Source organism: Anthonomus grandis, chromosome 4 (assembly GCF_022605725.1).
Source record: "Anthonomus grandis grandis chromosome 4, icAntGran1.3, whole genome shotgun sequence".
Classification (NCBI taxonomy): Eukaryota; Metazoa; Arthropoda; class Insecta; order Coleoptera; family Curculionidae; genus Anthonomus; species Anthonomus grandis.
Window position 1 is genome coordinate 33,981,486 of NC_065549.1, and position 21,827 is coordinate 34,003,312.

Below are 21,827 nucleotides of genomic sequence, written 5' to 3' on the forward strand. Positions count from 1 at the left end.
AATAAAATTTAATAAGTCAAAAGTTCAATTTAGGTCTTCTAGTGTAACAGTTTTGGGACAAATTTACTCAAAAGATGGTACTGAGCTAAATCAGACATATGTTAATGCTATTAATAATTTACCCATTCCAAATAATAAGTCTGATTTACTGAGAATTCTTGGAATGGCAAAATTTTTAGGTAAATTGGTTCCCAATATGTCCAAAGTCACAGCTCCTTTAAGAGACATTACAAGATAGGATGCTGAATGGAAATGGGAGGATGTACGTGACCATGATCTCACTCACTTAAAACACCATTGAACTTCAGCACCTATTCTTTCATTTTTTAATTCAAACGCACAAACTGAAATTGAAACAGATGCTTCTAAATATGGCTTGGGGTGTTGTCTCCTTCAAAATGGTCATCCAGTAGCATTTGCTTCTCAAAGTACACAGAAAACACTAAATCACACAGAAAAAAGGTATGCCGAAACAGAGAAAGAGATGCTAGCTATAGTTTTTGCCTGTCAAAAATTTCATTTTTTTATTTATGGCTTTAAAACTCCAAGTAGAGTCTCAAGTGACCATAAGCCCTTAGAGGCTATTTTTAAAAAAAGATTTAAATAAAATTTCACGAAGGTTACAAAGAATGCGTCTTAGGCTACTTAATTATAACTTAAGTGTCAATTATAAGCCTATTATATATATAATTATAATAATAATTTATATAGCGGACATATTATCTAAAGCCTACCTCCAAGAAGGAGGTCTTAAATCAGACAATGCATTTGAATATGTCATTCACGTTGTTGAAAAAAATGTACCTGTATCCTGTAAAAATCAATTAAAAAACTAAACCTAAAATGATGCTAAACTTAAACTTGTAGATTTTTGCCTTAATGCTTGGCCTGAAAATGCTCGTTTAGTAGTTCCAGATATTAAGCAATTTTTTAAAATTAAAAATGATTTGTTTGTGTCAATCTTTTTTACAAGCAAGATTGTGGTGCCAAGTTCAATGCGTAAGGAAATGCTTGAGCTTTTGCATGAGGGTCATTTTGGGGTCGAAAAAACAAAATCGAGAGCTCGACACATTTTTTATTGGCTCGGCATTAATACAGATATTGAAGGTTTTATAAAAAAATGTAAAACCTGTGAAAAATTTGCACTTAAACAACAAAAAGAAAACCTTATTAGTTACCCTGTTCCTGAAAGGCCTTGGGAGAGGTTGGGTTTGGACATATTTACTTATGCGAATGTAAGCTACTTAGTTGTTTATGATGCATATTCAAATTGGTTAGAAATGCCCATTATTAGAGACAAATCTATTAATTCTATATGCTTAGTGCTTAAAAAGATATTCTGTACACATGGAGTACCAGATAAGCTGTGCTGTGACAATGTGCCTTTTAACAGTTATTCTTTTAAATTGTTCGCCAAGAGTGGAATTTTGACATTGTAAGTCGCAGTCCAAACTATCCCCGCTCAAATGGACTCGCTGAGAAAGGAGTGGGCATATGTAAGCGTATAATTAAAAAGGCTTTAGATAGCCATCACGATATTGATGTTGCTTTGTTGCAATATCGAAATTCCCCTCTGAAAAATCTAGGCTACTCACCATCTGAACTCCTAATGAGTCGAATTTGTAAGACTAAGGTGCCAATTAACTGTGAACTTCTTAAGCTAAAACTCTGCCTAAATTTTGCAGAAAAAATAAGTAGAAAAGAGACATTGTAGGTACAAACAGAATTACAATAAAAATTTTAAGGATCTAAAACCGCTGAAAGACAATGCCAATGTTGTAGTATTTAATCATGATCAAATGAAGTGGAAACCAGGAAAAATTTGAAATAAACACCACTACCCTCGTTCTTATATAATTGAGAACAGTAGTGGAAACAAAATTAGAAGAAATAGAGTTGACCTTAAGTCTACATCTAGAAACTTAAATATTCCCACTTTATTTGATGATGAACTTCCTTTAGTTAATGACCCTGATTCCCTTGATGTGTGTAGATTTAATGTAGAATCTGACAATCCGCCCTTGATCAATGACAAGCAAGCTACTACTAGATCTGGTCGCATTGTCAGAAGACCAACTCGTTTAGACTTTGCCTACTGTCAAGCAGCACAATTTGAGTTAAATTATTGATTTTTTAGAACACGTTTTTATGTTAAGTTGGGTTATGGAATGAGGGGTTTGTTGTTATGACGGTTTTTTGCTAGATCTAAGATTGGTGTTGCTTGTTTAGCTAATTAAAATCTTGACAAGTTAAGATATCGTTTAATTTTATGTTCAACAATCTTATACTACCTATAGTTGGAAATTTAATCCACCAGGTGCTACTCACTTCAACGGACTGGCTGAAGCTGAGATGAAAGGTGTGACGACACTTTGGTAAGAAAATTTGCAAGGGCAAGGCTCCTTAATAGTCATGATCCCAATGAATGATTCCTAAAAGCATTGGCAGCACGAGTACCTTCATAGGCTCTAGCGGAAAGACAAGTGGGCAGAAAATTAATCCCAAATAAAAATTAATTTATTATTAAACACGAGCGAACGCTACCACCGAGATGGATCTTGGGTCGTGTGACACATTTGCACCATAATGGCGTAGTTCAAGTAATTTTCCTACAAGCTATGCAAAGTATTGCACAACGTCCAGTAGTGGACTATGTACTCTAACAAAGAATTAATTTTGAGTTTTTTTTTATGAATATACAGGATGGTCCAGTTTCGAAAGCGGAAACTTAAAAAGCCGACGGAGAACCAAAAAATATCAGTTTCCATTATAAATTAAATTCGAAAAATGCTTCGTTTCCAAGATATAGCATGTCAAAATTTGTATAAATAATCTAAATTTATAGAACTAGTTTAGATATTTAAATGAATCTTAGCACGTTTGGATAAGTAATCTAGATAGATCTTACGCAAAAAATATTATTTTATTTCGATTAGTAGCATGCGTACGGATACGGCTTTGGGCAATTTTAACGGAGTTTCGAGTGATTGTTGATATTGTTATTAGTGTTGTGCAAGTATTAATCTGAAAATGCTTTTTTCTAACATCGAATACACAGATATTCACTTTTGCTACGGATTTGGTAATGGAAACATAGAAGCGGCGGTTCGTGACTATCGTAAACGCTATCCAAGTATGAGAGTTTGAGATGTCGGCGTTTTTATCATAGCACATCAGAATTTTCATAACTTTGGTCCAGTCTTAAGATCAAACGGAACAGAAACCGTCGATATAATAATCAGAATATTCTCGAAAGGTAACAGCACCTTCACAGACCTAAGTTTAAAATATTATGTTTAACCCTGGAATTGCTAATTCATGGGCTGTTAATACTATTGCTACGTACATACATTTACATATACATTAAAATACTTGAAACATTAAATTAAACACTTAACAGAAATTAAACACTTATCTTATGTCTGTAATAGGTTCTATAGACTTTTCTTGTTCCAAAACATCTTCAATTATTTGGTTTAAGCTTCGATTAATGTTGGGTGTACTTTTCAACCTAAATATTTTTTGTGGCTTACATAACTGCTTATAAGGTTCGGTCATATAAGTTTGTCTAGATAATGGTTTTCCCCCTTGCGAAATATTATGTGAGAATATATTACATACGAGTTAATATATGCCATGTTATAAAGAAAACATAAAGGCCATCTAGTTTTACGGTTAGCACACATATTTTGGCACATTTGATCAAAGGTATTAACTGATCCTTTAGTTGAGTTGTAAGTCTCTATAATATATGGCTTTTTTGAATCGGGTTTAATTGTTCCAATAGTAGTGTGCTTACTGGAAATAAGATTTACTATTTCATTTTGCTTTATATGAAACTAAAGTACTTTTGTCACTATATACAAAAATTGTAGTTCCAACTTGTCTTTCTTTTTTATTTTCTATCATTTGTAGTGGCAGATGGGCTTTATTCTTCCGAATGGTCTCCACTATCGTAAGACTAAATGGTTTTGCTAAGTAACCGATAAGTACGTAAACCGATTATCCATGCTTATGTTTCTGTTAGTTTCATGAATAGGACTCGTAAGCTGCTCCACAAAATAATCAGCCAATGGTTTACCATATGTATTTGTTGATTTACCGAGATATGATGAGGCGTTGATTAAATTTCGTCGTCTCATCATAGAGCATTACAATTTTTAGACCATACTGTGACGGTTTATTTGAAATGTACATCCTAAAAGGACATTTTTCTCTGAACCCTACTAATAATTGTTCATCTATTGTTACATACGTGCCTGGTTTGTATCTTCTTTTAGAGATCTCGATAAAATCGTCCCGAATTTCCGATATTGGTGCAAAAACTGTTTGAGCCCTTCTTTCGCTCCTTGTAGACTTATCATCAAATCTGAGACACGCAGTCAGAAATTCAAAACGTCCCTTGCTTATTGTTAATTTGTAACGTGTCCCCGAAAAAGTTTCAGCGAACATAACTTTTGTTGATAAGTGGTTGTTTTTTAAGGCAGCAGCAATTAGTACTGAAGAAGTACCTGGCTCACTAAAAATGTTTTTTAATTTATTCTCAAATGTTTCCTCAATGTCGTTCTCGTCAAGAGCAAAAGTAGCATCGGGCTACGCTATCGTCAGAGTCGCTACTAAAACCATCTTCAATTTCGATATAATCGTTTGTTTCACTGTCACTACTCTGGTACAACAGCTCTTCCAGTTGTTTATCTGTTAAACCTTTCTGAGACATTTTTTGGTAATCTAATACTGATGCTTATCGCTATTACCACGTCAAAATTACGTACTAAATAAAATACGATTAATATTATTGCTACGTAAAACATATGTGTCGGCTTTTAGAAATTCGGCTACAACCACTACTGTAAATAGATCAAACTAGTTCATGCGTTTCATACTCCTGATAGACCGCTCAAAGCACTGCTGAGCGCTAAGGTGGGAGGAGGTAATAAAATTGAAGCGACGCGCTAAACAGTGCAGTCCGCACGTAAATATTACTTACAATTGCATTCCAGGGTTAATATCCATATTTGAGCACAACAAAATGCTCGAAAAATTCGGCCAAGATTATTTCAAAATAAATTTTCTATAAATAGGTGGTTGAGGATTTATCCATTAATTCAAGATATTGGGTTAATAGCTGTAAGGGAATGGCTCAAAACCAGTGGCCTGGCCACCCAGGTTACCTGATCTTAATCCGCTAGATTTTTAAATACGGAGCACTTTTAACGATGAAGTCTACTTTAATCCCGTCTTAGCAAGGGGAGATTTAGTTTTAAAATTCAGAAAGCCTGCAATGAAATGCGTTTACATCCGCTGCTGTAATAAGTGCGTTAGTGAGAAGCAGTGGGTGCAATTTTTATGATTTTACCTTGACTTTTTTTCATTTTGTTAATAGCCACTAATTAATTTTTCTATTGTGTTTATGTATTTATGTTTTGTTTTTCGGAAGTCAATAGGTAATTTTTTACTTGGAGGCTGTGTGTCAAGCGGAAAAAAGTTAAGACTATTTTTTTTGTTTTAAATTGAATAAGAATTATAGAAAACATTTTTTCTTCTATAAAATCAGTGTCATACCAATATTTCATTAAAATTCTGCGGATGCACACCACTGGTAAAAGTAAAATATTTTTTTTTACATAAAAAAAAGTATCTAAATTATCTTCGGAATGAAGCATTTTTCGAATATATAATAAATTATATTATAACATACAAACTAATATTATTTTGCGGTTCTATTTTTTTGTCTCTGAAGTTTCCGCTATCAAAACTGTATCACCATGTATTTTTCTTTGGTTTTTAATTAATATTAAGAGCTAAGCTGCAAAGGGCCGAGCATATGCTTCATAAATGTAGTGGTATGAAAATGTAAATATGTAATTTTCTCGTAAATCAATTAAGTACGTTTTGAAGGCTGACGTTAACAATAAAAAAATTTATCCTTGACATAAAAATTTATTTCTAGTATAAATGTGTTCCCCTGAGCTCCGTTATATATAATATTATTATCCATTCTACAGGGAGGCAAATTTTTAATTCTCAATCCGTAGAAAGTGTTTAAACTTTAAGGAAAAAAATACATATTATATATGTTTATTAATAACTAACAACCAAAAGTCACTAAGCAACTCTTGAATTGCCACTCCTATCGCCAGCTCCATAACCACCATGTTGTGCGCCGCCCCTGTTTCCACTATTGCCGCCTCTACCACCGTTCGCGCCACTGCTTCCTCCACTAGAACCTCCAGATGTGCTCTTGGAGGGAATCGCAAGGAGGCCTTGAAAAGCCAGAGCAAAAATCAGAAAGAGCCACTAGAAATAAAAATATGGAAACGTAAATATAAATCGCCTAAAAACATGAAGTATATTTTATTGCCGCTAAAATAATAATGGATGTTGTATGTCGTTTTGCTACACATCGCCAAGATAAAAGTTACAAAATAGTCTAAAATATTTTTTTTTCAAAACAGTATTTAGTGCAAATTTGCCAAAATGTTAACTAAAACCCAAATGTAGAAAAATCGGTTATTAGAACTAATTGGCGTCCTTATTTTGATCTTTTTCAAAACTGTATTAGAATTTAAAAAGGAATACAGGCATTTTAGCAGAATAAAAATAATGAAGGCAATATTCTAAAGAAAAACATAAAAATAAACAACGCACAAGAAATATAATGAAAAAATTTTTTTCGTTTTAAAATCTTAAAATTCTTTGTTCTTTTCCCTTCTGATTTTGGTTTATTGCTTTACTAGCGATAATTCTTTTAATTTTTCTTTCGTAGTTCATTTCAGATTATTTACATTTCTTTCATTATTTTCATATTTCTTCAGGCTGTAGTCCCCGTACTCTCCAAGAAAAAACCGGTGCCACGGATTAATGGAAAGTTATTTCACACTTGAACAAAATCATCAAAATATATTTAAAACAATCAATTGTAAATCTTAAAAGCCACTATTCGTAAGATTTTTATAAATATATAAATAAATACATTATTATAAAAGTGTAATTCTCATTCCTACAGTAGAGAAGTAGAACTTATTTAAAAAATCTAAAGTTAAATAAAAATATTCTTACCAAAAATTTCATGGTTACCGCGTAATTCTTTTAAAGGTTATCTGTTGTCACTACTAATTAATACTGATATAACTAACTTCTGTATAGAGGATCCGCAGCGTTTATATAAATGTCTTAAAGGGGAAATACCGTACCGCATTAATCATTGTTTATGATTATTGCAGAAAGTTTTTTTATTACTTGGCCTTTCAAACAAGTAAGCGTTTATAAATATATGATTTTATTTTTAATACTATCACAAACCACTATTGGACGTAAATTGAAAATACAAATAAATATGTAGGGGAGAGCTAGGAACACTGAGACGCAAAACTTTTAATATTAATAACTTTTATTAAACGCTCTTTTAAGCTCATATTTTATCTTTACATTTGGCATATAAATAGGAAATAGGAACTGAAAAACGATATTGTTTTTTGATGAAAACTAAAGGTAACATCTTAAACAAATTAAAACTAAAAAATACCAGATGTCTCACTGTACCTCTCAAGAGATCAAGATATTCGAAACTATTGGGGGCTCGGGATCTTCACCAATATAATCTTCTCCTCCGCTAGAATCCATGTTCCATTGAAGTTCCATTTTCTCCGGGGTAGCAATCATCGTCTTTCCTTTGCGTTTTTTGTTGCTCTCGCCTGATTTTCTTGGCGGAGCTTTAGGATAACCTCTGAAAACACTTGGGCTAACAAAAGTTTTCGTGGCGGTATCACTGTTACTTGGACCTGCATTTTCTACAACTGGAGGTTCATCTGTATTTTTAGGAGTAGCTTCATCTGCAATAAGCGGCCTATCCGTCACAGAACTCGACAAAAAATCTTCTTCCGTAAAAATATGCCGATCGAATGGAAATATTCCGGTTTTCCGAAAAGCACTTGTGATGTTAATGGGCGTCATTGCTCGTGGATATGCTATGCCCACACACGCAGCTACGTTATAAATTGTAAATGTCTGACCGAGATGGTTCATCATCCATGCATCTACTGCTGCATTATAGAAAGTTTGAAATGGTTTTAGTAAGCGTACGTCCAATGGCTGTAACTTATTAGTGCAGTGCGGCGGTATAGTTAAGATGGTGACACCATTATTTTTACACAAATCGATTGCTTGAATCGATAAATGACTTTGGTGATTATCTTTTAGCGACAAAGAAGGGTTTTCCTTGGTGCTACCAGTGTGCTTAATGAAATGTTTAACAACCTAGCACAAAGCACTCCGTATTCATTCAACCTGTTTTCGAAGCCAGACCTAAAGTTCCGTTGGGCGCCCCATTTATCATAAAGTTTTTAAAGTGCACTCTCGGGAATACCATAGCAGGAAGAATAGCTGCTCCCGATGCTTCAACAATGCAACAGGTTGTAACGAGCGTTCCACGTTCGGCACTTGTGGTCTTACTAGCCTGTCGAATACCCCTTTGTGCAAACACTTGTTGGGACTTTTGAACGGTAACGGTTCCTGTCTCATCTAAATTATAGTTACGACTACCATCTCCAAATACCGGGAAACGCTTTAAAACAATTTCAACTTTTGTGAAAAAAATGTCAACGTTAAATCTATTGTAACTGGTTGCCCTTGAAAGACTACAACCTTCTGGGGTCCGAAGAGACAAATCGGAATGACGCTTTTGAAATTCTTTGATCTAGGCAAGTGAAGCACTTTTTGATGCATGCTAGTTTGCTGGAACGACTATATTATTCTAAACTGCAGCTTCATATGACAATCTTCGGGTATCGTCTTTTGACAGACCATAAAACATTTTGGAACAGTTGATTATATATTCGCTCAAGGCGTTCTCCTGTTCGATAGTAAAAATTTGTTTGACCTTGTAATTAGGACATAAACGAATGTTTTCGTTTTGGTGAATTTTTTTTACATATCTGTGGTCCGTTTGGAAAGATAGTCCTTTCATTCGTGCAGCTTGACGGTGCAGCTTGACAGGCACTTCTATAAGTGCCTCCTTGAACTAATTCGATAGCCTGCCTCATCTGGTCTTTAGAAAATCTGCTTATTTGGCAATTCGTTTTGTTTTTTCGTGGCATTTTTTATCTGTAAGAGAAGATATTTTGCAAAGGACTTGTTTTATAAAATCCGTAAAGGAACAGTGAGACTTTAAATTTTGAGTAGGTATTTGTGTTTTTTTTCTTTTTATTTTATTATTATTTTAATTTTACCATCATCTATCCATTCTTACGGTTCTGAGACACTGTGTGTACACTGTGTCCCAATTTGGTTGTATTTGCAGGTTATCTCTGTTATTTTTAAAGATAGAGATGTGCGGTTTTCGCGAACCTGTGTCACTTTTTTGTAAAACTTTTATTGCCGCAAACAGAATTGAGATACCTTTTTTTGTTTCTGAGATACAGGGTGAAATTGAAAATTTTCACTTTTTGACGACTTGCTCTATCTCACGAACCATATAAGTTATAAAAAAAGTAAAAACTGCCATGGATAGATAATTTTAAATAAAATTCAGTGGCGTAGTCAAAAATTTTATTAAAGGCATTATTTAAGAGATATGACCCAAACTTGCATTTTTTTAAATGGAACACCCTGTATTTTTTCATACCAATAAATTGCGCTATTTTTTCCGATTAAAATGATATATAACACTTGGTATCTTAAGTCATGATAAATGGCCAAAACATGCAAAAAAAACAAATCATAGCGAAAAAAACATTAGTTGGCCATGAAACAGAAAAAATTGAAGTTGGCTGTTTAAAGATGAAGTCAGTATGAAGCTGTCAATAATTGTTTAGAATTTATTTATTTCGAACGAAAGTTTTTAAGTAAATATTTTAGTATTTTTCTTAAGCGATAGAGCGTAATTTTTAAGAATGACTAATAATTTTGAAAACAGTCACAAATATGACATGATAGCTTGTTTTATTGAGTGCCAAGAAAATAGTGACAGGGCATCCGATTTGTATTTAAACAGGTATGTGTTAGTGTCGTTACCTAATATTTGCTATTATACTTAAAACAATTTTTCTAAGATATCCTGAAAGGCGTCAACCAAACAAGTCTATTTTTCGGAGAATAAAAATGAGTTTGATTAATAATGGATCATTTACAAAGCCAAGAAATAAAAATTACCATAGGCAAAATCAGGAAAATAATGAAATTGCGGTTTTAGCAAGTGTTGAGGCAAATCATTCAAATTCCTGTCGAAATATTGAAACTAATGTAGGAGTGTCAAAGAGTCAAACACAGCGAATATTAAAAAAATATAAATATAAACCATACAAAGTTAACATAGTTCAACAATTACATCCCGGGGATGCGCAAAGGCGAATAGTTTTTTGCAATTGGTTTTTAGAGCAAACTCGAATTGTTCCAAATTTTGCCAGAAAAGTTATATGGTCCGATGAAGCATATATAAGTTGCACTGGAATTTTTAACCGTCATAATAACAGGCATTGGTACACTCAGAATCCATACAGTATGTTTTTTATGAACACACTTTAACAGCAGCCAGATATCTGGAAATATTGCAGCGGATTTTACCAGAACTTCTAGATGAGATACCGTTGGCATTTTTAAATAGCATATATTTTCAGCAAGATGGAGCGCCAGCTCATAATTCTCAAATAGTAAGGCCATTTATAATCGAGACATTCGAAGATCGATGGATTGGTACCCACGCTCCAAATAGGTGGCCAGCTAGATCACCGGATCTTTCTGTTTTGGACTTTTTTGTCTGGTCTTTCTTAAAAAACAAAATTTATTTAAATGTGGTGCATAATTTGCAAGAACTTCAGGATGCTACAGTTCAAGCCTTTGAAGCCTTGCAAGCAAGGCCGCTTATTATTTTAAATGCCTTGCGGAGAATACAACTCTATGCCAATTATGCGTTCAGGAAAATGGCAACCATTTCGAGCAATTTAATTAGTTTTTACAAATTTTTTTATAGGACTGTAGAATTAATAAATAAAAAATAGCTTGTTAAGGTTCTTTGTTAAATTTATTCAGTTGTTACAATATTTTTTTTAATAAAATTGCTTAAAACAAGAGTTTTTGTATCTAAGACTTTTAAATTTTATATAATTAAAAGGTTTTTATTTGGTTATAAAAACTTCTATCACGGTATGATTGACATCTTTAAACAGCCAACTTCAATTTTTTCTGTTTCATGGCCAACTAATGTTTCTTTCGCTATGATTTGTTTTTTTTTTGCATATTTTGGCCATTTATCATGACTTAAGATACCAAGTGTTATATATCATTTTAATCGGAAAAAATAGCGCAATTTATTGGTATGAAAAAATACAGGGTGTTCCATTTAAAAAAATTCAAGTTTGGGTCATATCTCTTAAATAATGCCTTTAATAAAATTTTTGACTACGCCACTGAATTTTATTTAAAATTATCTATCCATAGCAGTTTTTACTTTTTTTATAACTTATATGGTTCGTGAGATAGAGCAAATCGTCAAAAAGTGAAAATTTTCAATTTCACCCTGTATCTCAGAAACAAAAAAAGGTATCTCAATTCTGTTTGCGGCAATAAAAGTTTTACAAAAAAGTGACACAGGTTCGCGAAAACCGCACATCTCTATCTTTAAAAATAACAGAGATAACCTGCAAATACAACCAAATTGGGACACAGTGTACAGACTGTATTGGAATAAATTGTTGGTACAGTTAATAATTTTAGTTTACAAAAATAAGTTTTTTTTACCTTTTAATATAGATAAAATACTGTGTATTTTTCTATATAGAAGGCTACTGTGTAGCCAACATTAAGTGAAAGTTTATGAGTTTTGTATATACTCATAATTTTAATTTAATGATTTTATCATAACTTTCATCAAGCAAATATCTAATATACTTAGTACGAACAGTGAGGCAGTAAGACACGTCTCACTGTTCCATCTGTTGTTCTGCCTCACTGTTCCATAATAATTATTTAATAAAAGACGACTAAAAAACTAATAACACTTTTGCAATAATCATTTATTTTAATGTAATTGTTTTGTAAAATAGTTTCCTTTTTATATAAAATAATTTACCTTGTTTAAAAAAGTTTCGTTTCCGCAAAAACACCGGCCACGTGGATATGGTAAAATTACTCCGACGCGCTTTCTTCGACTGATCAGCGATAACTGAAAATGTTCTTGTTGAATCTTAACCGTTTCTTGTTTGCTTTGATTTAAGGTGACAATAGGTGGGTTGGGTTGGGTTGGGTTACCGTCTCACTGTACCTACCTCTCCCCTACCTACAGGATGAGCTTGAAGTTATGGATATTGTAACGAAATTCAGGAATAAACTTTTATTGGCAATTCTAATTACAATTAGAGTTATATAAAACTCTAACCTAACTCGCATTGCCTGTCGTTTAATTGTTTCCAACATAACAACTAACTAAACAATTAAGACTGAATAAAATGTCACGAAACGCCTCCCTTTTAAAGACCCATGGAACGATTTAGAAATGTTTAGAATTTTCTTCATTATTGTTCACGAAAGAGAACAATAATTTTAAGAGAATACTGAAGTCAAAGCCAGCAAGTATACAAATTCTAGAAAATGTAAAATACAGGGATTTACAACAATATAACCTAAATTGGGGCCAAAATGGGGCAAATATTAGGCTACACGTAAGTAGAACCCTAAATAAATCCTACTAATCAACTTTTAACTACAAAATACTAATAGAATAATACACAAGGTAGGAGAATAATTTACGTATTTTAAAATTTCATAATATTAATAAGGACATGTCCTTAAAATATAAAGAGAATATTTCAACCTCACGTATTTTTTAATTACAACAATTTGGTCAATCATCTGTCTATTATCGCATATGAAAAGTGGATAAAATCGAAATTGTAAAAAGTCTGAGGAGATATTCTATTGGATTTTCACTCCATTAAGGCAAGGACCTTTGACGTCTTTAAGTTGCATAGAATACCAAAGGTACCTACCTACCTTTGAAGATACAAGACTATGAAACTTAATAAACAGTGCGAGATCGACGCAAGGGCGCAAGCACGACGTGTTCAGACTTCAAATACTCCTTCATGGATACCACATAGGCTCATCTCTAAAACCTCTAAATGTTTAGACAAACGTTTTTCTGCATAATTCTCATGTCTAAGGATATGATTAATATGAGTAAAATTCACCAAGCTCAGATTCTGAACATTTCAGGCAAAATAATAATACATCTCCTTAAAGAGCCCCTTTGACTAGTTTTTCGGTAAATGTTCTTACACACAGACTTTCTTCTGCATACATAGGTAAAAACTTGCAGGTTGACTGTTTCACTGAGAACCCAATCAAAACATTGTATAACAGCTGGTTGGTTCTGAGCACTGACTATTCTACCGGAATAAAGGAAATAAGGTTCCAATTTAGCATCAGGAGGAGATCAATGATGTAATGTAGGGGAGAGTCGGGTAATCGTGCGCGGCGGCTAATAGTGCGCAGCGTCATATCAATAGAAACAATCGGTTTATTAGTCGAATCCATACACGTTGTGACACCTCTTAGGCATTAGTTAAAGTAACGCCACCGACGGAACATTTATCCTTACCAACGCGTATGTTATTTCACTTGGCGGTTATTTGGGTTGTTTATTCTAATTTTTGTGTGTGTGTGTGTGTGAATAAAAGATTGGACTGTTTCTAGAGCTGTTTTTGTTTCTGAATTTGGTGTAAACTAATTAATGTGGTTTTATTTATTGATGGAGCTATTTAACTAAGGTAAATTACATGCCAGTTTGTTTTAGTGAATTTTCATATCTCTTGGGTGCCCGTCGGCTAATGGTGCGCGGTGCGCACAATTACCCGACTTTTTAAATTTATTTTTGTTGAAATACAATGTTTTTTCTTATTGTTTCAGATGCCAAAATATAATCGCAAATTAAATAGGGCTCCTGGGATACAGAAAAAATTAAATTGGCATTTAAATTTGTCGAGAATGGTGTCGCAATTAGCGCAATGCCGGAAGGAGGTTTGGAATTCCTGAATCTACCTTTCGCAAAAGAAAGTAGGACTATGATGAAGAGCGTGATATAAGTGGGCCTCACATGGGATGTAATTCTACTTTTTCATAAGTAGAATTACATCAAGAAAGAAAAGAGTACAACCAAGAAAAGAGTCTAACAAGTCATGTGTTAAAAATGGCAAAGTTGTTTTATGGTGACACAAAAACTGAACTTCGTCGACTAGCACATGATTTCGCACTAGCCAACAACATTATAAACAACTTTAACGCCACAACTAAAATAAAAAAAAACGGCAGGTAAAGATTGGTACTATCCATTTTTAAAGAGAAATGATGAGTTATCGCTAAGAAAACCTGAACCAACAAGCATAAACCGAATATCTGCATTCAACGAAGAACAGATTAACCAATTCTTTGCTAACCTAAAGAAACTATGAAAAGTATCGCTTCAAAGATGATAAAACTTTTAACGTGGATAAAACTGGAATTTCTACCGTTCAAAAACCTTGTAAACGTCTTGGAACTAAGGGAGTAAAACAATTTGGAGCAAAAACTTCTGCTGAAACAGGGAAAACAGTAACTGTAATTTATTTCTTTAATGCAGCTGGTACCTGCTACGTTCCTCCAATGTTCGTTTTTCCCAGGGCTCGCATTACCAGCATTTTGGATAAAAATGCACGTATGCATAGTTTAGTTCAACTACACACCACTTCAACTTCTGCACAAAAAAGTTCCCTTCTAAGTACCAGTTCCACTAGTTCGCAGCTTGAAGTATCATTTGAGGAGTCGAACCCAATTCCAAGTACATCAGGTATAGGGAAAGATCAACGTCGGAAGAAACAAAAGTCGCAGATTTTAACAGAAACCCCAAATAAAAAAATTTTATTAGCCGCCGCAGTAAAGAAAAAAGATAGACATACAGCCTTGGAGAAAAAAGCCAAGGAAACAAAACAAATATTAGGAAAAAAGGCTAAGCTAAGTTTAGAACATTCTGGTAGAAGTAAAAAATGGGCCGTTAACAGAAAAGTTTTTGAAGAGAGCGAGTCTGAAGAAGATATCTCTTATAGTCAATTATGTGATGATGATGAATTGAATGACATGGATGTGATGACACAAGCAAATCAGATGAATATTGGTTTCAATGTTCAACTTGCAGCAGGTGGGCTCATGACCTTTACACTGGTGTTGATTGAAGGTTACGTTTGCGATTTTTGCAATGTTTAGTTTGTATTATTTTTATGTCTTTTGGATTCTAATAAATATATAACGCAATATGTTTCTTATTTCTCCTATTAGACTATTTTAATTTACCACGTTCTGCTTGCGCACAATTACCCTGACTGGTGCGCCCAATTAACCGCATAGGCTGGGTAATCGTGCGCACGGCAAGATTTCATTTAATCTTGTCCTTAATTTTACAATATATTTTTTGGTACTAATTGATTCGCTCGGCTTATAGTACACAAAATGAAGAACATCTGAGCCAAATTTCAAATTTTTGTATAACATATTTACTAAAATACCAAGGTTTTTTCTTAGGTGCGCATAATTCACCGACTCTCCCCTATTAATTGGTAAAAATAGTGTCTGCTAGTTAATCTTTGATGTGGGGCAATTTAGTCATCAAACACTTTTGACAGCTCTGAGCAGACGAGGTGAAATTACTGTCTTAATATTAAAAACTAAATATCTCTTGTTAGAAGGACGGATATAACACCAAGTAATACCTTAGTTAGTTAGAGACGATATATTATTGAAATCCTCAATTAATATCGAAAAATGCCTATGGATAAGTTAGTCTTTTGGTACACTAGTCAGATTTTAAATTCACCATGCTACCTGTATCTAGCCACGCTCTGACCTTTTGGAAATTGCGCTGGCTATCTTATATTGAAAAACACCGAGTAAACTTACTTAATTTACAATAAATGAGCAAAAACATTGCCATCTTGTTCAATACAACTCGAAAAATTCATCCATTATCCCAAAGATGCTGGTCATACACTTTTGTAAAAGGTAAAAATACGAAATCTACAGCATCACAAATAATATATAATTGTGATGCTATAATAATATTTGTGATGCTGTAGATTTTGTGTTTTTACCTTTTATAAAATTGTTCAATACATATCTGAGAACACTTAAGCACGCGTCTTGTAGCTTTTAACATTGATCTTCCATCTATTAATCTAATATATGTTTATGCCTAATACGTCTTTGAAGTTCATCAACGGTTCTGTATTTTTTATATACCTCATTATTGATGCAGCCACCAAAAATAAAAGTAGAGAGGGGTTAGGGCTGGCGACCTAGGTGGCCAACTAATCGAGCTACGTGTCGCAATCTATTTATTGTTAAAAAAGTCTATCAAATAATATTCTTACATCAGAAGCACCCTGTATATAAATAATGATAATTTCCTATTGTTTTTGGAGTATTTGGGCATATTTGATATAACTTCTATATCTAAAACACATACTATTTAAAACATTGCTGGTTTTACCATTGCTGGGTATTATTGGGTTTGAAATATAAGTAAGTTCAGAATTTTAATCTTCTCCCGAAGATGCTAACATCGTTAGCGAAACACGTGCCGAGAATAAAATAAAGGGTTTTGGTTACTGGTAAAACAGTATCATAATTTGATCGTCACACCAAAGGTTCCAACTATAGTACTATGATTGATTAATCTGTAGTAAAGCGAGCAGCCGGAGCCTGTTATGCACACAGGTCTCCTAATGAACCCTTCGTACACCACCGACAGTAATTTGAAGGACTTAAAATCTCTCCGTTCACGGTAGATGATACCTAAGAATTTGAATCTAGCGCGCGTGAGTGCTGGGCACTCCCCGATAACATGGTCTGCAGTTTTGTCCTCCTCACTAGCCGAATTTCTCATCTTTTTAAGCCCAGTAGATTTCTGGTAAGGCAAGCAGAGGGCTCGTCTATGTGTGCCTTAGCCTGTATCATGCCAGATGCCTCAGTTAATCTTCGAAGGGTCCACTTGTTCAGCAGACTCTTCATTGATACAGCTGCTATGCATTTATGCTGTATTGATTGTCTGCTTAGACCCCACCGGCTGTTTCACAGATCCTTGTCTAGCAAAGAAGTTTGCATCCTCGTTTCCAGTATGGCCTGAGTGTCTGAATCCTGCAGCCCACCTTTACCAGTTTCTCTAGGACCTTTAAGCACTCCAGTACGGCCTTGGAGCTCACCTTTTCAACCGTAATAGCCTTAAAGGCAGTCCTGCTATCCGAGCAGATTGATACGACTATGATGCGGTATTCGCAGTTTAGGATTTCTTGTTTTTTCACAGCAGGATTTTAACACAGTAAAAATTTCAGCGTGAAAGACAATAGAATGCTTCTCCATCGGGTATGCTCTGCTGGTATGTGGGACCCCACTACAGAGCCCTGCAACAGCACTATTATTTTTTCTAGAGCCATCTGTATACCAGATAGTTCCTTTATTTAGAAGTGTAAGCCTATGGATCATATTTTAATGATCTTATTTTATTTTTCATGATCCTTAATATTTTTGTTTATTTTTGTGAGGCAATTAATGTGGATAATGCCCGATGATGCATCTCCGTATTTAGCGTAACTACCAGGCAATCTTTAAGTGAAAACTATTACCGGCGATGGATAGGTCGAGGCGAAGGTCTACTACCTTGGGCAGCTGGATCTCCCAACCTCAATCCGTTGGACTCGTGGGCAAATTGAAATTTGATATAATCAGATTCTAAGCAACCTATTTTGCAACATACCAGGTATTTAAAGCGTAGTATCTAGTCTATGTGGATAACTGTATTTTCGCAGTGGCAGTCACTTTAAGCATTTATTAGTAACGAAACAGTATTTAAGTGTAGTTAACAAAATTGTAAAGAAAAATTAATGTAATTTAAAATTTTTTTTAGAAGTAACTTTTCAATTCAAACTAATTGTATTTTGAGTAGACAGGACATACCCAACTTATTTTTTCTGTTCAACTATTACAATCTCATATGCATGACAAATTTTCTTCAAACATTCTTAGTTCGAAAACTATAAGTTTAAGCGACTTTTTGAAAGAGAATTTTTTAGAAAAAAATTACTTTCTACGATCTAAGACTTCTTGTGCCAAAATTTTTAAACAACAAAAAAGTTGTAGTAAAAAATAAGCACATGGGCTCCTCTATGCTCTACGCCACTAACAATTTTCAATTTTCTGTTTATAAGTATTATGCCAAATGAAATTCTATTGTCGTTTGCCAAACTTCAAACTTGATTTTGTGACGGTTAATTCAAGAATTATGAACAAAAATCACTTTACCAGCGCCATCTTTAAATGGTCGTCTCTTAAGTGGTGGTTTAGAAAAAAATCCTGTTAAAATAGGAAAAGTAGTGACCCGAACTTTGTTTTGTAACACCTTGTTTTTGTAACACCCTGTATAAAAATCTCATCATAATCAAAATACAAGGTATGGGGCCTGTTAAAATGTTTTGTTGCCACAAAATAAAATATATAATACATTATCTTATGTACAAAGATATAATTATTTACTATTTTGTCTTAAAAATGTATAATTTATTAGTATAGGTTTACATCTGTGGTATAGGCTTAGGGCGGTGCGCTGTGCGGTGCGCCGTTGTGGACGTACCCTTAGGTTTTCATGTGCTGTGTTATTGTTTTTGGTGCTTTAAAATTAAGGTAAATATATTACTAAAATTAATTATTTTAAAAATTTTTGCAACTAATGATGGCGAGAAAATATAAAAAAGCAACTGAAAAATGCTCTTGGATCAAAGAGAGTATGCTGTCTGCAATAAGGGCTATTCAAAATGGAAATGGGCTTAGAGTTTCTGCACGACGTTTTGAGGTACCTGTGACAACGCTTCATGAAAGAGTGAAGAAGAAGGTATATTACACACCAAGAATCGGAGTTCATACAATATTCTCCGAAGAATAAGAACAAGACATTTCTAATCACTTGTTACAATTGTCGCAGATGTTTTATGGTCTTACACCAATTCAGTTCAGAAGTGCTGTTTTTTCGAATGCTGAAAGTTTATCTGTCCCTCACAAATTTAAAAGGGATAGAGAAGAGGTAGAAAAAGGTTGGATGTATGAATTTATGAGAAGACATCCTGAACACAGCTTAAGAAAGCCAGAAGCAACAAGTATAAACAGAATCCAAGCCTTCAACGAGGAAGAAATCTAGAGGTTTTTTAGGAATTTGCAGGACTTAATAGAACAATTTCAATTTTCTCCAACTCGCATCTTTAATGTTGACGAAACGGGAACAATTGCAGTTTACAGACCGCCTCGAATAATAGCCAAAAAAGGGCAAAAACAAATCGGTGCTATAACTAGTGGAGAAAGGGGAAAAAATATCACGGTGTGCTGCTGTATGAACGCAAGTGGTTCATTTAAACCCCCTTCATTATATATTTATTATATATTTATCCTAGGATTAGGATGTCACCTGCATTGGAACGAAATGGTCCAACGGGTTCTATTTATACATGTATTAAGAGCGGTTGGATAACAGAAGATGTGTTTCTGATTTGGTTGAAACATTTTTCCAAAACAAATAACGCTACAACTGACGATCCCGTTCTTTTGATTCTTGACAATCATACAAGTCGCATATCTTTACCATTCTATGCATTTTGTAGGAGCAATGAAATTCATATGTTGCCAATTCCTCCACATACATCCCGTCGTGTTCAGCCATTGGATCTGAGTCTTTTTTCTTCGCTTAAAAAAGCCTATGAGACTTGTTTTTAAAATCAAAACCATATGAACGTATTTTGATGACCGATGTTAACGGTATATTCACAAAGCCTATATTGCAGCTCGGTTCATAAACTTTGCAATGGTTCAGAAACAGCAAATAACTATATTTGCGACTTTTGTTCAAACTAAACTATTTTTTGATAATTTTTGTTTCTGTTTGTTATTACCCCATAGGTGTACGGTATTACCCTCAATGTTCGGGTAATGCCGAATTTGCAATATATTTTTGATAAAATATTTTGACTTACTTTTTTTTAACCTTTAATGCCGTTTCTATAGTATTCTTTCTAATACGTTTCTTGGCTATTCACATCAAATAACAGGCCTCTGATATAATACTTTAAAAGTAACCATTCTTTTTCCTTAAGTGTTCGCAGTTATTCCTCGCTCCCATAGCTACTTTTATTTTTCTATATTTCTTTTCAAACTTAGTGTATGTTGTATTGTTCAGTTTAGACAATATCATTATAAATTATTGAAAGTCCCACTCTTAATGCATTAATATTTTCTTAGAAAGGATAGTACCACAGGCCTGAGGTTTCTAGCAGATGCTTTTCGTATTTTAGAGATATTAGACAATCATTTAATTTCATTATTTTTATTAATAGACAAAGCCTAAATTAAATGCCTCATCTTCTTGAAATTAATTAGGGTATTGAGGTGTTTGAATATCATAGGGTCAAATAGATCCAAGTAAAAACACGCATTAATTAGTTTTTTAGTCTGTAAGGCGGTAATCTAAGCTAGTAGTAGTAGTAGATGTAGTAAGGATGGGTGAGCTAGAGATTGGCAAGTAGGCCTGAAGAGTCCCTTTTCGCCAACCCCAGAATCACCCCCTACGCCTCCACTTCCAATGCGCGGTCTTCACTGAGTCGGCCCGTCCTTTTAATAAAGGCTTGCACCTTATATCAGTCCAGATCTTATTGTCTGGAGTGTAGTTGCTCCAAAAGTTTTCCTTCTCAGGCAACTCCACCTATCACAGATACCTAGTATGTGGTATGAAGCTTCCTCCTCATTTTGTTCGTTTCTATCCTGTACACTCCGGCTCCGGCTGAATTGGTGCTTTTCATCCATGATCCATTTGTGTACCAGGCCTGGAAACCATTTGGCTCTTTAATTTGGTTCACGGCCCATTCTTCCCTTGTCGGGATTTCGACTTAAAACCTCTTTTTTAACTTTAGTTTGCCACTTTCTGTAGTGCATCTGGATGTCAGAATTGGTATCTTGTTACACATTCTGAGAGCAATCGTCATATGGCTTTGTCCTAAGTGAACATTGCGCCGCCATGGCCTACCTCTCAATCCAGACTGGGAGGTCCGGTAGCCCAAGAAGAATATTTAGTGGTGCCGCAGGTGTTGTTCTCATAGCTCCAGTAATTCCCAAGCAAACCAATCTTTGCAGTCTAATCAGCTTTTGGGAGTTGGTGAGCTTCAATACGGCTGGCCACCATAGCACAGATCCGTAGGAGATCCTCGGTCGTATGACTGCGGTATAAAGCCACTGGAGAACGTGGAGTTTTAGACCCCATCTTGTACCTATTGTTCGCCGTAATTGCCATATTAGGGCGATTGTCTTATTTACTGCCTGCTCTACGTGAGTTTTAAACGTGAGCTTGCTGTATAAATTGACTTCCAAGTATTTGACCTGCTGCCTCAAAGTTAGGCCAGTCTGATACATAATGGGAAGTTTAGAGCCTGTCAAATTCCGCCCCTTAGTAAAGAGAATGAGCTCGGTCTTTTCAGGGTTGACCGACAGCCCTCTCTCCCGACACCACTGTTCCATTATACCGCACGCGAGTTGCATCCACTCACAGACTGTGTTCACGAATTTACCCGTGACTATCACTAGTCCGTCGTCCGCGTATGCCTGTTCATAGAATCCTTCAAGTTCTAGCTTCCTGAGAAGACTGTCCATCTGGACTGGCACCAAAGGTGTAGCGAAAGGCAACTGCCTTGCGGGCAGCCGCCTTTCACCCTGGTCTCGATACGACAGTCCCCTAGTGTAGCGCTAATCTAAGCTAAATGCACAAACAAAAACAACATGGA

At 34.6% G+C, this 21,827-nt stretch overlaps 1 long non-coding RNA gene across 1 annotated transcript; it reads right to left on the reverse strand.

Annotated features, from left to right (window-relative positions):
* Positions 1 to 5,920: 5,920 nt before the first annotated feature.
* LOC126735617 (uncharacterized) lies at positions 5,921 to 7,305 on the reverse strand. Its single transcript, XR_007660476.1, has 2 exons — positions 7,060 to 7,305; positions 5,921 to 6,297 (listed from the first exon to the last, which is right to left on the reverse strand). It is a non-coding gene; the product is annotated as an uncharacterized LOC126735617 (long non-coding RNA).
* Positions 7,306 to 21,827: the final 14,522 nt, after the last annotated feature.